Consider the following 11,707-nt stretch of genomic DNA (forward strand, 5'->3'; position numbering starts at 1 on the left):
CAAGTGTACTCACTTGCCAGGTCTAAACCTTCCCTTGCTATACATTTAAGGCACCCCTAAGGTAGGCCCTAGTTAGCCCCATGGGCAGGGTGCAGTGTATGTTAAAGGTTGGACATGTACTGATGTTTTTTACATGTCCTAACAGCGAAATACTGCTAAATTAGTTTTTTCACTGTTGCAAAGTCTATCTCTCTCATAGGTTAATATGGGGGCTGCCTTTAAATAATTTTAAAGTGCAGATTCCCTTTAGGAGTAGATAGAAATTTTGAGTTTGGTGTCTATGAACTCACAATTTAAAAATACATCTTTTAGTAAAGTTGGTTTTCAGATGGTGAGTTTGCAAATGCCACTTTTAGAAAGTGGGCATTTTCTTGCTTTAACCATTCTGTGACTCTGCCTGTTTGTCGATTCCCTGTCTGAGTCAGTTTGACAGTTGTGCTGTTTGTAAATCCTCTTTAGACAGTGAGACAAAGGGACTTGAGTGTAGCCTGCAAATCCTGATGGGCCATCTGTGCTAGAGTGGAGGGAGGAGTGGTCACTTACACCTGAATGGGCTGGGCCTGCCCTCTCAAAATGCAGTCTCCAGCCCCTGGTGTGTGTCTGGGGCCTGGCCTGGACAAGGCAGGATCTTGTAAACAAGAGAGACTTTCCTTTGAAGTTTACCAACTTCAAATGCAGAAAGGGGTATAACTAGTGGACCCAAAACCCCATACTGATTGCTTCAAGATCACTTCTGAATTCAAGAGGAACCTCTGCCAAGGAGAAGAGCTGAAGAGCTGAGGAGGAGTGCTGCCCCTGCCTGTGACTATGCTTTGTTTGTCTTTCCTGCATTTGCTGCTTCTGCCTGTGAAAAGGGACAAAGACTGGACTTTGTGGAATATATTCCTGCTTGTGAAGAATCTCCAAGGACTTGAACTGAGCTTCCCTCCTGTTTTGAAGTCTCAGGGCCATCAAAAACTTCATCTGCTAACATCTGAACTCTCTACTGAGACTCCTGCCGTACCAAGTGGTGTCCTATCCAGTTCCTGGGCCTTTGAAAGGTGAAGTTGGCAGAAAAGAGCTGAAAATCCACACACAGAACGCCTTGCAGGGAAATTTTCAATGCACCATCTGCAAGACAGCTAAAAACGATGCGCCGCAGGCTTCGTGGCTAAAATAGAAGCTCCACCTGCATCGCGGCAGGGAGATCGACGCATTGCGGCTGGAGAAACTATGCGCAACTCCCGCTTGCGTCTGCTGATAGCGATGCAAACCACACGCAGCTTGGTTTTCTAACACTGTGCAGCAGAATTTTCCACGCATCGTTCCTTGGCGTCAAAGTTAACCTGACTCTGTGCGGATCCGAGGTGCCCCGTCCGGAAATCGACGCATCACTCTTGTGAGGGAGAAAAACGACGCATTGCCGACCCGACTGGAGAAGAAACGACACGCGGCCTCCCTTGCAAGGAAGGAATTGATGCATCGCTGCCTTTTCTGACGCTCACCTGCCCGTGCAGCTTTATTTTTTATACTAACCAGGTACTCTTTCCAAAATCATCATTTTCATTGTTTTCTATGGACTAAGACTATAATTCTTTAGAAAATTCATATTTTAACTTGTGTATGTTGGATTTTTGTCGTTTTGGTCTTGTTTGATTTAGATAAATATTACCTATTTTCTAAACCTGTGTGGTGTCCATTTTGTAGTGTTTTCACTGTATTACTGTGTGTGTTGGTACAAATACTTTACACATTGCTTCTGAGTTAAGCCTGCCTGCTTGTGCCAAGCTACCAAGGGGGTCAGTGGGGGTAAACAGGTGTTTTTCTCCTTTGCCCTGCCTAGAGTGAGGGTCCTTGCTTGGACAGGGGGTAACCTGACTGCCAACCAAAGACCCCATTTGTAACAATTGCAACAGACTGGAATGTGTCCACAGACAATATTTTGGTGTCTTTAGTTATGTCCAGAGGAGAAATTGATGATGGAGAGCAATGTGATACTTAAAGGTACATTTGCTATGTAACTTTACACCACATAGATGTTGTGGTGTCTCATCTTGAACAGTCAGTTTCGTGGTAGCCTCCAAAGAGTCAACTCTTTGATGCCGCGGTAGGCACACGTCTGGAATTCAGCCATACTCCAGAAGTAAGTGTACGAAGAGGCACTGACCCAAAGCAGCCCTTGGAAAATTTACAAACCAGACCTCTCCCTTCATCTTCTCTCACAATCTCTGTCTTTTCATCCATTCTTTCTCTCTACCTCCCTGCCCTCCTTCTCTTTGGCTCTATTTTGAAGCCTCCCTGTGCCTGCAGCAGTTAACTTCAGGGAGCTGTGAAAAGTGACAGAGGCACCAGGAGTGGCCATCTGCCTTAAAAACCAGCCCACAGTGGTTGCAACCCACATTGAAATGCTCGGTGGAATAAAAGGCTGTATGGCCCTGCATTCCCACTCTAGTCTGTACAATGGTAAAGAAAGTGTTGGACATCAGAGGGCTAAAATTTACTATTTCTACTTCAGTCAGTGCAACAGTAGGGTAAGCATTGGACTTCGGAGAGGTCAAAATTACTATTCCCACTCCGGGCTGTGCAACAGTAGGGAAAGCGTTGGACTTAGGAGGGGTTAAATTTACTCTTCTCACTCCAGTCTGTGCAACAGTAGGGTAATCGCTAGACTTTGGGGGGTTTAAAGTTACTTTTCCCACTCGAGTCTGTGCAACAGTAGAGAAACCATTGGACTTCGGAGGTGTTAAATTTACTATTCCCTCTCCAGTCTGTGCAACAGTGGGGAAGGGGTTCAATTTACTATTACCACTCTAGTCTGTGCAACAGTAGGGAAAGCTTTGGACTTCGGAGGGGTAAGATTTACTTTTCTCACTCCAATCTGTGCTACAGTAGGGTAAGCAATGGACTTTGAAGGGGTTAAATTTAATATTCCCACTCCAGTCTGAGCAACAGTAGGTAAAGTGTTGAACTTCAGATGGGTTTAAATTACTATTCCCATTCCAGTTTGTGCAACACTAGGGTGAGCTTTGGATTTCGGAGAGGTTTATATTATTATCCCTACTCCAGTCTGTGCAACAGTACAGAAAGTGTTGGACTCCAGAGAGGTTCGATTTACAATTCCCAATCCAGTCTGTGCAACAGTAGGGAAAGGTGTTGGACTTCAGATGGGTTAAATTTACTATTCTCACTCCATTTGTACAACAGTGGGGTAAGCGTTGGACGTCGGAGGGTTTAAACTTACTATTCCCACTCAGTTCTGTGCAACAGTAGAGAAAGCGTTGGACTTGGGAGGGGTTAAATTTACTATTCCCATTCCAGTCTGTGCAACAGTAGGAAAAGCTTTGGACTTCAGAGGGTTAAGATTTAGTATTCCCATTCCAGTCTGTGCGACAGTAGAGAAAGCGGTAGACGTTGGAGGGTAAAAATGTACCATTCCCAATCCAGTCTGTGCAAGACTAGAGAAAACGTTGGACTTCGGAGGGGTCATATGTACTATACCCACTTCAGTCTGTGCAGCAATAGGGAAAGTACTTCACTACAAACATGATATTTCTGAATAAGCCTATTCATTTCCAAGAAATATGAAACTCCTAAAAGGAATATATATATATAAATAAAATACATACAAATACATACATAAATATAAAAAAGCAATTAAACAATGTACATGATTATTAAACAATTTAATAATTAATTAGCAATTAAAAATATATTTATTTATCATTTAATTAACTTCCCACGCTATACCCACACATACCAAGCACAGTCCTCAATTAAATATAACTAAAATAAATAAGTATAACATAATTGATATAATGATTTATCAATTAACTAATTAATAATAAATTAATTTTTACTTAACTTCCCACCCTATAGCCCTACAAATCGGGCAGCCAGCACCTAATATATATAACTAAAAAATATAATTATTACATGTGAGGATTTGGGTGTACTATATGTTATATCTGGGAAGCCCTAACGTGCAGTAAACTCGCAAATACTGTCTTTGGTCCAGTCAGGTACATTAACTTAACTTTAAGCTCAGCCCTGGATAGTTGTGGCTGCTGACAGTAAGGCTTAGCAAAGGAAAATGTGCAAAGCATTATACAGCACCAAACAACAGAATAAGGAAGTCACACAACATGAAAGAAACAAGAGGCCAATTTATACAAATACAGCAGACTTCTATACATTTTTAGAGGCCTTAATCATCAACATCCACTTGGGGGTTCCAGAGATACAGGTTTTAGAAATAATAAATAACTTTTATATCATCCTCAAACGAGCATTGGGCAATAAAAAGTTTGGAAACTTTTGAAAAGTTTGTAAAAGTCAGTTCAACAACTCTGGCCTGAGTTGGGTGACCAAGTCCAGTCAGATAGAGGGCTAGGGGGCTAGAAAGGATACTTTGGGCAGTTACCTGCCCAGCAGAGTGTTTCTAGTGTAAGATCCAACTTTACAGGATGACCATCATAGATGTAAATGGAGTGGTCCTGATTCAGAGGGATGCAGGCTAATGATGCTCAAGGATTCTCCTGATGCTATGCGGTTGACAGGGATGAAGTCTGTTCGACTCATCGATCCACAGGTGAGTGGGGGTGACTGTCCACAGATCTCAGAGACCCACAAAGTCCTATATGCAGGGTTGCAAGTGCTGCCAATGCAGACCTTGCTCTTTTGCAACAAAGCGGATGTGATGCAAATCTTTGGAGGGGGGCTAGTATCTGTCTTGGTCAACAAATCCGGTCACAACCAACCCCCACGGATCCAGCAGACATGGTTGCACCTTTTGGCTATTTCTGAATTGTCCTTTGGGATGCCCAGTGTCCAGTAGCAGAAAAACTCATATGGTGGCTACCAGAGATGTCACTTGGGCTCAGCTTTAATGTCCCCAGAACCATTTCAGAAGGACAGCCATCTGACCCTTGGAGTCACTGCTTTGGACTGGGCTGGGAACCAGCTTTGCCCCCCAAGCCAGGCATGTAGAACAGGGTGCAAACTCCACTAGCTCAAAGTGCAGGTGCACTCCGGCATCGCATACTCTCTTTTTGCAATTCCAATGAGTGCTAAGTGGTCTTCTACCCATCTTCTTTCCGAGTCCACCAGATTCTGATGGTGAATATGTGAGAGGTGCCAAACTTACCCCAGGAAAGTGGCCATAGTGGACCATACATTCACTAGCCAATGGCTACTAGGTCCCCTCCTACCTAGTGACGAAGTTCCTGTGATATGTGGTATTTAGCTATCCCAGAATGCCACTTTATTCCTCCTTTCAAGATGGTACTACCCTTTCTCGGTTGTTAGGAGCAAGGTACAGGTGTGGCTGCATGATGGCAACACAGCCATGGTAAAACCGGTTTAGGAGTGAGTTTCCCCTCTCTGGCCCTGTCTCCATGCTGTTTTCAGGAACAAAAGACATCCAGCTCAGGGGTGTTGGGCCGGGTAGCCCATCAAAGTGGCGTTCCCTACGAAGCACGTCTCAGTGCACCCTAAGAGTCGGAAAACTAGCAGCATCAGTCCAAAAATGTGGAGGTGAACATGCAAAAAGAGGCATTTCCTTACATTACACAATTTACATAACTAATAAGCAATTAATTAATTAATTGTTCATTATTACTTCATTAACTTCTCACCCTACACCCCTGCAACCCCTGTTGCCCGCACCTAATATATAATTTAAAATACATGATTATTTCACAATTTACACAATTAATAATCAATTAAATAATTAATAATAAATGACTAATTAATTGTTAATTAAGTATGCTTAACTTCCCACCCAAAACCCCTACAAACCCAGTAACCTGCCATGACACTATAAATTACTATAAGCAATTACATTTAAAATTATAGACCACTTAAAATTACAAACTATACTTAAAAATATTATTCACAATCATACAAACAATAAATAACACATAAAATTAATATATGAACTAAAACACATAAAGATAATAAAACAATATTTTTTTACAACTATATTATCGAAAATGATATTCTTGACAAAGATATTACTTATCTAAAAAAAATCGATATTCTTGACAACAATATTTCTACATCACAATATGTTTGTATCATAGTATTACTGGTTCTGCAGTTGGTCATTCTGTCGAGTCGCACCCTCATGTTACGACACATTATGTGGTCAGAAACAATTGCACTGTAACAAGCAGGACATTGGCCACACCGATGATTCCCAGTCACCAGAAAGTCTTCTGTGATACATTTTTGAATAAATTAGGAATTAGCTGTAGGTCTAGCTTCAACTAACCTATCCCTCAGATTTCTATTGCTTCTGAGTGCAAACAGAGATTGAGGCAAAAACAGACCATCCTCATTGGTATTCAAAATGTGCCATTGTGCACTGATCACATGCCTTATCTTGTTGTTGATGTTTGAATATCTGACAAAGCAGACTAAATTGTCCTTATGTTCCTTCTGCCATTTTTCAAATATGCTGTCTCAATTATCATATTTAGCTCTTTTATAGGCTTCCCATGCCCGTCTTCTGGGGTTGCCCCTTCTGAGGAATTTCTCTTTAAGGGTTTCTGCATTCTGATCATATTCTTGTATCATACGGCAATTCAGTTGAATAGAAAGAAATTGGCCAAAAGGGATGATCTGTTGGTATAGTGGGTGGAAACTCTGGAAATGCAGAAGAGAGTTGCGTGCAGTTGGCTTGAAGAACTTAACGAATTCTACTTATTTTTGGAGTAAATTTGAGATTTTCATCACATAGGTTTATCCAGTTTACAGATTAATTTAGGGTATCTTCCTCTCCTTTCCAGATGAAGAATATAACATCTATGAACTTTGTCTGTGTCTTGATGTTTTCAAAAAGTGAGCTAGTTCATTGTAGATGCACCTAAGTTCAAACAGACCCATTTAGATATTGGCCACACTAGGGACGCAAGCAGCCCCAAGCTGACACCTTTGATGTGCTTGAAGATTGCACCATAAAATTCAAAATACTTTTCATTCAGGACAATATCCAAACATTGAAATCTGAATTCATTGGGTCCATCTGGAGCCTCACGTAACAAAACTGATTTTACTGCTTCCAAAGCTTCAGGTTGGGGTACGTTGGTGTAGAGGCTCCAATGGGTGGCACAATACATGCTGCAGCCCATGGGGAACCCCTGGTGCCCCAATGCCCTGGGTACCTGAGTACCATATACTAGGGGCTTACATCGGGGTACCATTATACCAACTGTGGGGTGTGCAATGTCCTAGACAACCACATTTAGAGGGAGAGAGCAGTCACTGGGGTCCTGGTTAGCAGGATCCCAGTGAACACAGTCAAAATACACTGACAACAGGCAAAAAGTGGTTACCCCCATGCCAAAAAAGGGTATTTTCCTATATAATCCCCCACCACCCACAAATGAAGGACAATAAGGCTAACCTTGTCCAGTTGAGTCTTCATTGTCTAAGTGGAAATGTCTGGAGAGTAGATCTAAGTTTGGGATTTTCACCTTTCATCTGTTTTAACCATATGAGGGGCTTGTGAACTGTTTGAACAAAGCTGTGAGTGCCAAACAAGTATGGCCTCCGCTTCTTCAAAGCCCAGACCACAGCAAAAGCCTCCATCTCTATGGCTGACCAACGCTTTTCCCTGGGGGTCAGCCTTCTGCTTATGAAAGCTGCAGGTTGGTCCTGGCCCTCTTGTATTCAGTTGAGACAGTACTCCCCCTATCCCTACTTCAGAAGAATCTGTCTGCACAATAAATTGCTTGGAGAAGACCGGACTTCTTAGTATAGGAGCAGAGCACATGGCCTGTTTAAGGTCATCAAAAGGTTTTTGGGAGCTAGCTGTCCATAAAACTTTCTTGGGCATCCTTTTGGATGTGAGGTCATTTAAGGAGGCTACAATTGAGTTATAGGGCCAGATGTACGAAGCCTTTTGCATGTCGCAAACTGCGAAAAACGCAGTTTGCGACATGCAAAAGGCCAAATGCGATGCTCATCCCCAAATTGTGAGTCGGTACCGACTCGCAATTTGGGGATGCGACTCGCAAATAGGAATGGGTGTTCCCTTCCTATTTTCGACCGCATCGCCATTCAGAGTTGCTTTGTGACCGCGAATGCAGTCGCAAAGCAACTCAGGTACCACCAGTGTCAAACTGGTGGTAACTCATTCGCAAAAGGGAAGGGGTCCCCGTGGGACCCCTTCCCCTTTGTGAATGCCGAAAAAAATATTTTTTCAGAGCAGGCAGTGGTCCTATGAGAAAAACGAAACCAAATGGTTTCGGTTTAGTTTTCATTTTGTAGCTCGTTTTCCTTTAAGGAAAACGGGCTGCAAAATGAAAAACAAAAACAGCTTTATTGACAAAGCAGTCACAGACATGGAGGTCTGCTGACTACAGCAGGCCACCATCCCTGTGAGTGCAGGGACTCACTATGGGGTCGCAAACTGCGACCCGCCTCATGAATATTGATGAGGTGGGTCTTTGCGACCCCATAGCGAGTCGCAGAAGGTGTCTGAGACACCTTTCTGCATCCAATTTTGCGAGTTGCAAATTGCGAGTCGATCAGACTCGCAATTTGCAAGTCGCAAAATTGGAGTTTACTAATAGTTCTTAATGAACCTCCTGTAGTACCCTGTCAGGCCTAGGAAGGCTCTGACTTGGGTCTGAGTGGTAGGGGAAGTCCAAATTAGAATTGTCTGGACTTTGCCCTGTAGTGGTTAGATCTGGCCTCCACTTACCAGTCAGCACAGGTAAACCACTTTTGCCTGCCCTATCTGGGTCTTTGAGGCCTTGATAGTGAGGCCTGCATTCTGCAGAGCCTCAAATACATTCCCATGGTGGACCAGGTGATCTTTTCAGGTCGAGCTAAAGACAGCTATATCATCTAGATAAGCTGCACTGAAGCTTTCCAGGCCTTGAAGAACTTTGTTCACCAACCTAGGGAATATGGCAGGTGCATCCTTTAGTCCAAAGGGCATCACTGTAATGTGATAGTGCCCACTAGGAGTGGAGAATGCAGTTTTTGGTTTGGCATCCTCTGACAACTTGATCTGCCAGGAGCCAGCAGTCAAGCCAAAGGTGCTCAGATGTTTTAGTCACAGTTTTGAGGCATCTGTAGTCTACACAAAACCTCGTCGCTCTTTTGTCATTCTGAGAGTGGGGCTTTGGGACAAGCACTAGAGAACTAGCCCAGGGGCTGTCTGAAGGCTCAGTAACTCCTAGGTCTAACATCTTTTGCACCTCAGATTTCATGCATTCCCTGACATCATCAGACTGCCTGTAAATCTTTCTTTTAACAGGCAGGCAGTCACCTGTGTCAAAGGTGTGTTCACACCATGTAGCGTGACTAGAAGTCAGGGAGAACAGTTAAGAGAAATCTCCCAAGAGATTTCTGCAGTCATCTTTTTGGGACTTGGAGAGGCAATCTGCAAGCGCAAACCCATCTACTGAGCCATCCAGTGTATTGTGGGAAAAGAGGCCAGGGAGAGGATCACTCTTGTCTTCCTGTCCCTCAGCAGTTGCCATGAGTAAGGTCATGTCAGACATGTCACATCTAGGAGTGCCTAGGTCCACCAAATAGGTGATCTCATCCTTTCTTGCCACAGTAGTGTGCGGTCCACTCCATTTGTCTTGGAGTGCCCTGGGAGCCACAGGCTCCAGGTCCCACACTTTCAGTCCTGGCTGGTAAACAGTCAGCACAGCCTTCTGGTCATGCCATTGTTTTTGCAACTCTTGGCTGGCCTGAATGTTTTTGGAAGCCCTCTTCATGTACTCGACCATTCTAAATCTGAGGCCTAGTACATGGTCCACAATGTTCTGTTTTGGAGGCTTGAGAGGTTGCTTCAGCCTTCTTTCACTAGAGCAAGGGGACCCCTAACAGGGTGTCCAAACAGAAGTTCACAGGGGCTGTAGCCCACTCCCTTCTAAGGAACCTCTCTATAGGCAAAAAGGAGACAAGGTAAGAGGACATCCCACCTCCTTCTGAATTTCTCTGAGAGTCCCATTATCATGCCTTTGAAGGTTTTGTTAAACCTCTCAACTAGTCCATTGGTTTGAGGATGGTAAGGAGTGGTGAATTTGTAAGTGACACCACACTCCTTCCACATGGCTTTAAGGTAAGCAGACATTAGGTTGGCACCTCTGTCTGATACCACCTCTTTAGGAAAACCCACCCTTGAGAAAATTCCCAGGGGGGCTTTGGCCACTGTAGGAGCTGTAGTGGTCCTAAGAGGAATGGCCTCTTAATACCTGGTGGCGTGGTCCACCACCACCCATATCAATCTATTGCCGGAGGCTGTTGAAGGTTCCATGGGGCCAACAATATCCACCCCAACCCTCTCAGAGTGCAACCCAGCTACTAGGAGTGGAATTAAAGGGGCCTTTGGGGTGCCCCCTGTCTTGCCACTGGCTTGGCAGGTGACACAGGAGCGACAAAACTCCTTTGTGTCTTCAGACATGTGGGGCTAGTGAAAATGAGGGACAAGCCTGTCCCAAGGCTTGCCTTGCCCCAAGTGGCCTTCAAGGGGAATGTCATGTGCTACAGTTAACAGGAACTCTCTAAACTTCAGAGGGATGGCCAGTCTCCTGGTAGCACCAGGTTTAGGGCCCCTTGCTTCTGAATAAAGAAGGCTGTTATCCCAGTACACCTTATGGGTGCCACTGACATCCCCTGCCTCTTGTGCTGCAGCTTGCTGCCTTAAGCTCTCCAGTGTGGGACAGGACTTCTGTTCCATACTGAGTTCCTCCTTGGTGGTTCCCCCTGCAACCAAGAGCTCAGCTGTGTCCGCTTTGAGCTCCTCTGGTGTCGGTTCCACCCAAGGTGTAGAGTCTTCTCCCTCAGGAGCTGAATCTTCACTGCAGGGTGGAACAGGAGGTAACGTTATCCCCTGCCTGCTCCTCTTTTTAGGAGCTTCCTGGGCCTTTGTTCGAGGCTCCAGGGCTTTGTTTTCTTTCCTACTTTCCTACAGAAACAATAGCTCAAAGAACTCAGGGACCCCATACATCACCGGAATTTTGCGTTTTTTTTACTTGTAAAAACAAGAACTTTGGTTTGCTGATCCTATTTGCCTACAGTGCTGTTTTACAGATTGTTTAAATTTTTTGACTAGTCTTCTTAGTGGGATCACCTCTTATTTGGACATAATGTTCCGTATTAGAAAGAGTAGCTCTCATGTTCATTTTATGTCTATGTCTATCAAAAAGTATGATGCCACCCCCCTGATGCTTGTAATCAAGGCATTTGTTTCTGACCACATAATGTATGGTAATACAAGGGTGAGACTCAACAGCATGACCAAGTGTAGAACCAGTAACATTGTGTATTTCATCATTTGCCCATGCAACCTGGGTTATGTTTGTGAGACGGAAAGGGAATTCAGGACCAGATATAGTGAACACAAATGTGCTATCCGAAACAAAAAACTCCTGCCTCCCATTGTGGAACACTTTATTGACTTGATCACACAGAAAGTGAACTCAAATGGACTATTTTGGACAAAATATGCAACACCAGAAACCGGGAAAACACTGCGTATAGGAAAAAGAGGGAGGTCTTCTGGATGTTTTATCTAGACACAGGTGGAAAGGGCCTTAATGACAGAATGCCTTGGGAGAACACTCTTTAAATTAATGTTCATAGCTTAGTGTTTCCCATAGTTGACACGTTCTCTAATTTCCTCTTGGTGAGATATTATCCTTCAGTGAACTAGTTCTTCTCTCTGCACGAAAGTAATTTTGTAATACAGTGTTTTATTTTGTTA

This window comes from Pleurodeles waltl, chromosome 5 (assembly GCF_031143425.1).
Source record: "Pleurodeles waltl isolate 20211129_DDA chromosome 5, aPleWal1.hap1.20221129, whole genome shotgun sequence".
In the NCBI taxonomy this organism is placed as follows: domain Eukaryota; kingdom Metazoa; phylum Chordata; class Amphibia; order Caudata; family Salamandridae; genus Pleurodeles; species Pleurodeles waltl.